This window comes from Dendrobates tinctorius, unplaced genomic scaffold (assembly GCF_039654945.1).
Source record: "Dendrobates tinctorius isolate UK_male_01 unplaced genomic scaffold, ASM3965494v1 ptg000250l, whole genome shotgun sequence".
In the NCBI taxonomy this organism is placed as follows: domain Eukaryota; kingdom Metazoa; phylum Chordata; class Amphibia; order Anura; family Dendrobatidae; genus Dendrobates; species Dendrobates tinctorius.
The window spans coordinates 17,488,948-17,500,000 of NW_027361917.1; the positions used below are offsets into that span (position 1 = coordinate 17,488,948).

An 11,053-nucleotide genomic window follows, 5' to 3' on the forward strand; every position below is an offset into this window, starting at 1 on the left:
GTGGCAGTCCTATATTTTGGAACATAGGAGGCTGCATTAACCTGTTTATGATACCATTCAGACTTTGGACGCATGAAATAGGATGTTGGAAACAATGGGTAAGGCCTGTTTCACACATCCGTTTTTTGGCGTCCGCCAAAGTGTGAAAAACGGATCCGTTTCCGTTTTGTCACAAGCGGATGCTACTGGATCTGTTTTTTGGACGGATCTGCTTTAGCCACTAATGCAAATCTCTGTTTAAAAAAACGGATCCACCAAAAAAAATGGCGGATCCGTTTTTTTTGCTAAACAGAGGATTTTGACGGACGTCTAAAAATGGATGTGTGATCCACCTCTAATATGGCCGTCTCCCTACATGCATCCTGCAGTTTGGAAAACAGGTTAATATCGGTAGCAGCTGATGGAATGCAGGGGGTTAATATCAGTAGCGGCTGTATATATTGCCCTAGGACATCATTCACACTCTGATCGCATTAAATGCGATTCTGGTAATCGGTAGCAGCTGATGGAATACAGGGGGTTAATATCAGTAGCAGCTGTATTTATTGCCCTAGGACGCTATTCACACTCTGATCGCATTAAATGCGATTCTGATAATTATGTGCACTGTGGCAGTTTCTGTTTCAAGCGTCCTGTATTTTGGAATATAGGAGGAGGCTACATTAACCTTTTTATGAGACCATTCACACTTTGGACGCATGAAATATGATATTAGAAACAATGGGGAATATGGCAGTTTCTTTGCATGCATGCGTCCTGTATTTTGGAAAACAGGAGGTTAATATCGGTAGCAGCTAATGGAATGCAGGGGGTTAATATCAGTAGCAGCTGTATTTATTGCCCTAGGACGCTATTCACACTCTGATCGCATTAAATGCGATTCTGGTAATTATGTGCACTGTGGCAGCTTCTGTTTCACGCGTCCTGTATTTTGGAATATAGGAAGAGGCTGCATTAACCTGTTTATGAGACCATTCACACTTTGGACGCATGAAATATATTAGAAACAATAGGTAATATGGCCGTTTCCTTGCATGTGTCCTGGATTTTGGAAAACAGGAGGTTAATATCGGTAGCAGCTGATGGAATGCAGGGGGTTAATATCAGTAGCAGTATGCGATCTGATGTCAGATGCTGGGGTGGAGCATACCAATAATGGAGTCTTTATCAAGAGTCCATGTGCTTCCCCTCCAGGACTCCATTTGGTAGTGACAGTCACACTAGTTTGTTAGGCATCTCGCCACTGCAGGGCCTGTGGACTTAATGGATAACACAAATTCTATATATCCTTTCCTACTGCTTTATATCTATTTGACTACCCTGATGAATTCCCACCATTGGGGAAGAAACACGTAGGGAGCTTCTGTCTATTTTTCCCCTTATCAGTGGGGGTGTCCACTACAGGTTCCACTTGGGGCCTGTCCTTGTTAGGACAGGAGTAACGCTGGGGCACGACAGGGAGTGTAGGGGAATACTCTACATTAACACTGGTTTTCCCATGTCTCAGCTCCCCATGAGTGGATCGTCTTTCCAGCAGGATACGCCCTGATGCTGGAATGCTATATCTCATACCAATGGTGAGACCAAACCATTTTTTGAGCACTGGTTCATATGAGCACTTTTGTAATGTTTTTGTGTTATGTCCTTTTAATGGTTCATTAAAGGTTGTTTTAATTGACTTTATGTGGGATACTCTCTAGGCTGTGTGCAACATTTGACCCCTGAGGTTTTTTTTTTTGGAATAGTGTCAAAAAGCTTACACTATAGCTGAGTATACAGTAGTTCAATGCAGAATGTGCTGAATATTTTTTCATAGGAATTTGGGAAAGTTATGAAATGTCCTATAAATGACTGTTCTATTCCTGATCTAAGGCTACATTCACACACAGCGTTTTTGCTGTGTTTTTTGAGGATATGTTTTTCAGCTGCAAAAGCAGATCAGCTTTTTAAAAAACCGCATCACCTGAAAGGTTTTTGAGCTCATAGATAATGTTTCAATAGCAAAAGCAGATTAGAAAAACGCCACACAAACTGACATGCTCATTCTTTGTGAGGATCCGTTTTTGAGCCCAAAAATGGATCGTCACAAAACGATGTCTGAATGTCATATATGGAGACCCATTGACTTTGCTGGGATGCCCAGAGTCAGTGCATTTTACTACAAAAAAAGGGATTCGCAAAAACGCTGTATGTGATTCATGGTCGTAGCCAGCGGGGGCAGGGGCACACACCTATCAAAACTCACTTGTATGCTGCAGTGCTCCCGTCCTGCACCGGCTCCAGACTGCAGGGGGCAATCTCCCCTCCTCTCTCCTTTCTTCTGCTGTGTTCACCAGAGAGAGGAGGGGGAGGGGTGCCTGCCCCGCACAGGATCCGATTCCTGGGCCCCGAGCTGGAGAAAGTGAAAGTACTACTGCTCATTAGAGTTGGGCGAAACGGGTCAGTCAAATTCAAAAGTTGCCGACTTTCGCTAAAGTCGAGTTTCACTGAATGAAACCCGACCATAGCGAGAGGTCGGCCATGAGGTTACCGACTCGAGCGCCAAAGTCGCGTTTCCCATAATGCTTCCAGCGCCTTTTCTCAGCCAATGATCAAGGACGCACACTGTGGGCAACGCGATGACATGGGGAGCGGCCACCACCATCTTAGAGAAGGGCATTGCAGTGATTGGCTCACTTCGGGTGGTGTCACAGTGGCTATAAAAGCCCTGAACGCTGACTGCCATTTTACTTCTGACGATCTTAGCATAGTGAGAGGTTGCTGCTGCTCGTTCTCAATAGGGAGCGTGTTTAGGCAGGAAAAAAAAACCTGTGCTTCTGCTGATAGCGATTTTCACTGAAAAACACAAGTTAGTGTGCAGCAGCTCTGGTAGTTATTAGGCTGCCTTATGAGGCTACCTGATAGCTGCACTGCTGTGTGCACACTCCTGTGCAGACTGCTTTTTTCAAAGCAAAAACACTTTAATTCCTTTTGTCTGCACAGTTACCGAGCGTTCATTTTCTCACACTTTTGTGTGCAGCAGCGCTGGTGGTTATTAGGCTGCCTTATAAGGGTACCTGATAGCTACACTGCTGTGTGCACACTACTGTGCAGACTGCTTTTGTCAAAGCGAAAATACTTGTATTCTTTTTGTCTGCACAGTTAGCGAGCGTTCATTTTTTCACACACTGTATAGAGGTGTACGCTCCTCACACACTACTGTGTACCGGCTGGTATCACGAACAAATACATGCTATCTGTGTGTGACTCCGTAAAAAGATAGACGGAGATTTTCATTTTTCCAGACATACACCGTATAGAGCTCTCCGCTTCTCAAACAGTATTGTATATCTGCTGTTTGTATCGCGGTCAAATCTATACAGAGACAGCGCGTGTGTGTGACTCCGTAAGAACATACAGGGGTTGGACAAAATAATGGCAACACCTGGAAACATCAACAAAAGTTAGTTTAATATGGTGTAGGTCCACCTTTTGCGGTGATTACAGCCTCAATTCTCCAAGGTATGGATTCATACAAAGTGTGAATTATTTCCAAAGGAATTGTAGCCCATTCTTCAGTTAAAACACCCTCCAGTTTTTTGAGCGACTATGGCGGCGGAAATCGACGTCTAACTTGAATCTCTAAAATCGACCATAAATGCTCAATGTTGCAGTCTGGGGATTGTGGGGGCCAGATGAGATGCTCAACTTCATTACAATGTTCCTCGTGCCATGCTTTAACGATTCTAGCTGTATGAATTGGTGCATTATCATCCTGAAAGATGGCGTTCCCCTCTGGGAACAGTGCTTGAACCATAGGATGCACTTGGTTGCCCAAAATGCCTAAGTAATCGCGGCCGTTAATTCTTCCATGAAGGGATATCATTGGCCCTGCGGATCTCCACGAAATAACACCCAAGATCATCACAGAACCTCCGCCATGTTTTACGGTTGGGAGAAGGCTCTCTCCAAACGTACACTCGGCTGGAGGTCGGAAATAGGGTAAACGATGATTCGTCTGAGAAATATCACATGTTTCCACTGTTCGAGGGACCAATTCTGGAGGTTCCTACACCACTCTAAACGCTTGGAAACATTTGTCATTGAGAGCAGCGGTTTTCGAATTACAGCTCTTCTGTGGAATCCAGATTTGTGCAGCTCCCGACGAACAGTTTTCATGGAAACTGGGTTCTGTAGGTGTGCATTGAGCTCAGCAGTGATTTTTGGAGCCGTGGTCTTGCGATCCTCTCACAATTTGCTTTAGAGTCCGATGGTCTCTCTCAGTCAACTACAACTTTCGTCTGGACCTGTGCTTTGCTGTGGACGTTTTTCCTTCTCTTTCAAACGCAGTCATTACTTTGGAGACAGTACCTCTTGACACCCCAAGCATTCGTGCACTTTCTGTTACACTAGCGCCTGCCATACGAGCACCAACAATTTGGCTTCTTTGAAAATCCGAGAGGTCTGCCATTGGTATCAGGTTTTCATCAATGTTCTTACAATTCTGCAAAACAAACAGTTTACATACACATATCACCTAACACAAATAATCAACTACAAAGCATTACCATATGTTACGGTTTGCATGTTTATAACATGTTCGAAGATTATGATGCCAAAATGTTAGGTGTTTCCATTTTGTTCAACCCCTGTATATGGAAATTTCAATTTTTCCATACACCGTATAGAACTGTCCACTTGTCAAACAGTATACTATATCTGCTGTTTGATTACGGTCAAATCTATACATAGACAGCGTGTGTGACTCCGTTAAAAAATAGACGGAGATTTAAATTTTTTCCATACATACGCTGTATCAAGCTGTCCGCTTGTCAAACAGTATCCTATATCTGCTGTTTGATTATGGTCAAATCTATACAGAGACAGCGTGTGTGTGAGTCCGCAAAAAAATAGACGTGATTTAAAATTTTCCATACATACACCGTATAGAGCTGTACGCTCCTCGCACACTACCGTGTACTGGCTGGTATCATGGACAAATCCATGCTATCTGTGTTTGACTCCATAAAAAAATAGACGGAGATTTAAAATTTTCTACACATACACCATATACAGCTGTCCACTTCTCAAACAGTATCATATATCTGTTGTTTGGATTACAGTCCAATCTATACAGAGACAGCGCGTGTGTGTGTGAGTCCGTAAATACATAGACGGACATTTCCATTTTTGCATACATCGTATAGAGCTGTTCGCTTCTCTAACAGTATCTTATATCTGCTGTTCGCTTTACGGTCACATCTATACAGAGTCATCGTGTGTGTGTGTGACTCCGTAAATGCATATACGGACATTTCCATTTCTCCATACACCGTATTGAGCTGTCCGCTTCACAAACAGTATCGTATATCTGCTGTTCGCATTATGGTCACATCTATACAGACAGTGTGTGTGAGACTCCAGAAATACATATACGGACATTTCGATTTTTCAGTACACCGTATAGAGCTGTCCGCTTCTCATACAGTACCGTATATCTGCTGGTTGTATTATGGTCAAATACATACTGCCAGAGCATCTGTGTGACTCCGGAAACAAACGGAGATTGACAGTTTCACCAAAAACATATACAGCTGTACACTTCTGATACAGTACTGTATATCTGCTGGTTGGATTATGGTCAAATACATACTGGGAGAGTGTCTGTGAGTAACCAAATATATACGGAAATTTAAATTTTTCCATACACCTTACACAGCTGTACGCTCCTCATACAGTACAATATCTCTGCTGGTATTTTTGGTACATTTTCCCAAACATGAGGAAGTATGGTGGAAGAGGCCGCGTACGTGGGCATGGGGGCACAGCTGGTGGTGGTGGTGCATCTGCTGGTTATGGCAAAAGCACAATAGCAGCTAAGGCAGGAGGTGTTGAGCCTGTGTCATCGTCTGGCACAAGAAGGCCTTTAAGGTTCCCTTTTCTTGGAGTAGGTAAACCGCTTTTAAAGTCGGAGCATCAGGAACAGGTTTTGGCTTACATTGCCGAAACAGCCTCCAGCTCTATTGCCGCCTCTTTCTGAAGTTACAAATACTGCAAGCACAGTGTCGTTAGTGCAGGCTTCTGGTCAGGAACAACACCTTTCCTTGTGTCCTTCACCCACACCAAAAGTGAAGGATGCCACAGCACACACTTCAGATTACCTCATGGAGCTCTTTTCACATACCATGGTTAACAAGTCAAATCCTGAATTCCCCAGTCCAAAGTGAATCTGACATGGAGTGCACTGATGCATAGCCACTGCTAGATGATTCTGCTTGTACATTAACCCAGAGCAATACATTTGCCTCGCAGTCTAGTGAGACTGAATCAGACCCTGATGAAACTCAGGTGCCCCTTCCCGCATACTATACCACCTTACACAGTGACACAGATGAAGGTTTAGATGAAATTGAAGAGGAGGTGATGGATGACCCAGTTGTTGACCTGGATTGGCATCCATTGGGGGAAGAGTTCTGTGGCCGTACACTGTGCGCTCTTTTGGCCGGGCTCTGTGAGCTAAACAGGCTCCGGCATCTATGTTCAGTGGTTGTGCGGCACTGTGCATTAACAGATTTCGCCTCTGTTCACATTGGGTGACTTAACCCACGTGTGACTGTCTACACACCGCTTAATTCTTCCGCCATTACTTAGCAGCAGTGTACCACCTCTGCACGGTGGACCCTGGGCTGCGAACGCACCTACTATTTTATAATTCGGTGCGTTCCACCAGCCCTAACAGTACTCATCCTCTCATCCGCATACACTGGCTTTGAACGGCTACATTGCCAAACTGATCTCATTAGAGATGATGCCCTTCCATTTGGTTGAAAGCGAAGCTTTCCGAGAGCTCATGGCCTACGCTGTCCCAGGCTATGACCTACCCACTCGGCACTTCTTTTCTTGAAAAGCCTTCCCTGCCCTCCACCTGCATGTGAAAGACCGCATTGTCCATACACTCAAACAATCAGTGAGTGGAAAGGTGCACCTCACAACAGATGCCAATAGGCATGGCTTGGGCCATTACGTGTCCATCACTGCGCACTGGGTTAATGTGGTGGATGCTGGCTCCACAGGGGACAGTGGCGGTGGATCAGTGGTGCCTAGCCCACGGTATAGAAAACAGTTGGCTGTAGGCGTTCGACCCTCCTCTTCCAGAAGCGAAAGCTTGTTGACAGAGCGCAGTCGCTCGAGCACTCCATCCGCAGCTGCCAGTGTTGCACACGAGGTGTACCACTATCGAACAGCTAGTGGTAAGCAGCAGGCTGTTTTAAAGATGATGTCTTTGGGCGACAAAAGACGCACTGTGGAGGTACTGGCCGACTACTTGCATTGACAAACTGAGTCATGGCTGGGCAGTCTACATCTTGAGCCAGGCAAGGTAGCCAGTGATAACGGCTGGAATTTTGTGGCAGCCATAGCACTTGCAATACTTGCCTCTCCCTGCTCCACCGCTGTGTAGTCTGGGCAGGGAAATCCTTCACAGGGACGGCCACTACAAATTTGGTGAACTGATAGATGATGGTTAATATGTAGCTATGGCCTGTCCTGCTGGCCTCTACCTTCAGATGCTCAATGGCTACCATTCGTAATGGACGTCGACTCACAATCGGATTCAGTGGTGCTTTATGATCAGCTTTCAGTTTTCCCAGTCAGACGTGTGACATTGCTACCATCATTTTACAATGTCTCCTCTCATGCCAATCCAATAGAATCGCCAACGCCCTGTGGGTTCTGGCTTTTGCACTCCTAAGTGACCAGACAGATCATGATAGGCAGTGATGACCATGTCTACATCTCTCCCTGTGATCACAATTTGATGGAGATGAGTTACGGTGATGGGATCCACGCTACTGCGATACAGCAAACCTTTCTTCACAAAGAACCCTTTTCGCTGTCTCCACAGACAAAGTAATTGAGGGTCAGCATCGCCTCTGTGAAATCTCCCGGGAGGTTTTCCCGTGACTAGTAATTCCCAAATTTCAGCAATCACTCGACTTTCCGTCTATACTTGTAACCATCTAGTTTCCTGTACTGGAGAGTCTGGACTGGCTTACTGATACTGAAATATATACGAACATTTAAAAGTACCCCAACACTGTATACTGGTGTATGCTCTGAATACATTTACATTTTTCTTTTTTATATTCTGGTGTAATCCATACTGAGCCTGTGAGTGTCTGTGTCTGACTCCGGAAATATAGACTGAGATTTACAATTAGCCCTAGACAGGATATACCTGGTATCTGCTGATACAGTACCTTTTTGCTACATTTTGGCTTACGGTTAAATCCATACTGACTAAGGCCGGTTTCACATTAGCGCTTTTTAAGTGCACGCACGGCCGGGGGTAGCTCCGCCCCCGAGCCGGCTCTCTGCCTGGCGTGCCCGCCCCTTGCTTATAGCGCCGCCTCCTAGCGGACAGCGGCGCCTGCGATCGACGCACCCTATCTTTAGCATAGGGTGCGCAGATCTTGCGCAGGCCGTGCGCTAGTTGCGCTTTGACCTGCGCTGCGCACTTCTGACAGTGCGCCGTGCGCGCCAAAATCGAACTTTTCAGATTTTGGCGCGCACGGCGCACCGTCAGAAGTGCGCAGCGCAGGTCAAAGCGCAACTAGCGCACGGCCTGCGCACGATCTGCGCACCCTATGCTAAAGATAGGGTGCGCCGATGGCAGGCGCCGCTGTCCGCTAGGAGGCGGCGCTATAAGCAAGGGGCGGGCACGCCGGGCAGAGAGCCGGCTCGGGGGCGGAGCTACCCCCGGCCGTGCGTGCGCTTAAAAAGCGCTAATGTGAAACCGGCCTAAGTGAGCATCTGAGCGTGACTCCGGAAATACTGTATATACAGAGTGTATAAAAGCCCTGGCTGCCGACCGCCATTTTTCTTCAGACCATCACTACAGTAGGGAGGTTGATGACACTGTTTAACATTAGGGAGACACTTAGGCCTGTAAAAAGAAGTTATGTGCTTGTGCAGAACGCAATTGTTGTGTACAGTTACTGTGGTGTGACAGGGGAGGATTTTCTTGTGTGCATCAGCGCTAGTTATTAGGCTGCCTGCCAGTGACAGGGAGGATTTTCTTGTGTGCAGCAGTGTTGATTATTAGCCTGCCTTATAGCACTATTGCTGTATGTGTACACTGCTGTGCAGACTGCTTTTTACACAGCACTCCTACTTTTATTCTGTTCGGCACAGTGAACGAATGTTTCATTATTTCCCACACGTATAGAGCTGTACACTCCTCACACAGTACCGTGTCCCAGCTGGTATCACGGAGAAATACAGGAAATTTATAGGGATAATTACATTTTCACTTATACTATATACACCTGCTATCTGCTGATACAGTACCTTAGCTCAAATTTTTTTCTTACAGTATAATCCATACTGGGTGAGCGTGTGTGGTTCACTCATTCAATATATATGGAGATAAAAATTTTACCCTATACTATATACACTTCCTATCTTGTGATACAGTACCTTTGTTAGACATTTTGTATTAGTGAAATCCATACTGTGTGAGTGTCTGAGGGTGACTACAGAAATATAGGAGATTTAGAATGTTTAAACTATGCTATATATACCTGGTATCTGGTGATACTGTACCCTTTCTCAACTTTCTACATTCTTGTCTAATCCACACTGGGCCTGAGAGCGCCTGTGCCTGCCTCTTGAAATACATAAGTAGATTTTTTTCTATTTTCACTATACTACATATCCTGGTATCTGTTAATACTGTACCCTTTGTGCCAGAAAGTCCTCCTCCACCCACCACTCTAACTGCATCATTGACACCTTGAACATTGGCCCACATGTGTGATTATTTCCTGCGGATCTTCTTTTTATATTATGGTGTGATCCATACTGAGCCTGTGAGTCTGTTACTCCTGAAATATATATGTAGATTTAAAAATTACCCCAACACTGTATGCAGCTCTACGCTTGTGATACATTACCCATTTACTGATTTTTATATTCTGGTCTAATCCATACTGAGGCAGAGAGAGTCTGTTCCTGACTCTGGAAATATATGTGGATATACCTGGAATCAGGTGATACTGTACCCTTTCTCAACTTTCTATATTCTTGTTGAATCCATACTGGGCCTGATATCGTCTGTCTGCCTCCTGAAATATATACGGAGATTTAGAATGTTTAAACTAGACTATATATACCTGGTGCTACTGTACCCTTTCAACTTTTTATAGTATTGTCCAATTCATACTGAGCCTGTGAGCGTCTGTGTCTGACTCATGACATATATACGGAGATTTACGATGACCCTACACTGTATAAAGCTGTATGCTTCTGATACAGTACCATGTATCTGCTGGTATTTTGGGTCCATTTTCACAAAAATTAGGGAGTATGGTGTAAAAGGCTGTGGGCGTGGGTGGCTAGCTGGTACTGATGGTGCTGGTGCAGCTGCTGGTAGTGCCCAAAGTACAATACCAGCTAAGGCAGGAGATGTGGAGACTGCGGCATGGTCTGGCTCCGGAAGGCCTGGAAGGCTCCCTTTTCTGGGAGTAGGTAAACCGCTTTTAAAGCCGGAGCATCAAGAACTGGTTTTGGCTTACATTGCTGAAACAGCCTCCAGCTCTATCACCTCCTCTTCTGAAGCTTCAAAAAATGCAAGCACTGAGTCATCAGTGCAGGCTCCTGGTAAGGAACAACCCCTTTCCTTGTGTCCTTCACCCCCATCAAAAGTGAAGGATGCAGCAGCCCACACTTCAGATTACTTCATGGAGCTCTTTTCACATACCATGCCTGGGTTATCAAGTCAAATCCTGAATTCCCCAGTCCAACATGAATCAGAGATGGAGTGCACTGATGCACAGCCACTGCTAGATGATTCTGCTGGTACATTCCCCTTGCACTCTACAGAGCCAGAATCTCTATGATGAAACTCAGGTGCCCCTTCCTGCATACTATACCACCTTACACAGTGACAGAGGAAGGTGCAGATGAAAGTGCTGGTTCCCTGAGCAGGTGGGGGGGTATACTCGTGGGCGACGGCACACGGCCCCTCATAGTACGCAAAAGTGTCTCTGCCGGTGGGAGGGCCCACTCGCCGTCA

The 11,053-nt window shown here is 45.5% G+C and overlaps 1 long non-coding RNA gene across 1 annotated transcript in view; it reads left to right on the forward strand.

Annotated features, from left to right (window-relative positions):
* The first annotated feature begins 1,214 nt into the window (after positions 1 to 1,214).
* Positions 1,215 to 11,053, forward strand: part of LOC141063367 (uncharacterized) — a 165,488-nt gene continuing 155,649 nt past the window's right edge. Inside the window, exon 1 of the long non-coding RNA XR_012224859.1 lies at positions 1,215 to 1,577. This is a non-coding gene — a long non-coding RNA (uncharacterized lncRNA). The remainder of the gene's footprint in view (positions 1,578 to 11,053) is intronic.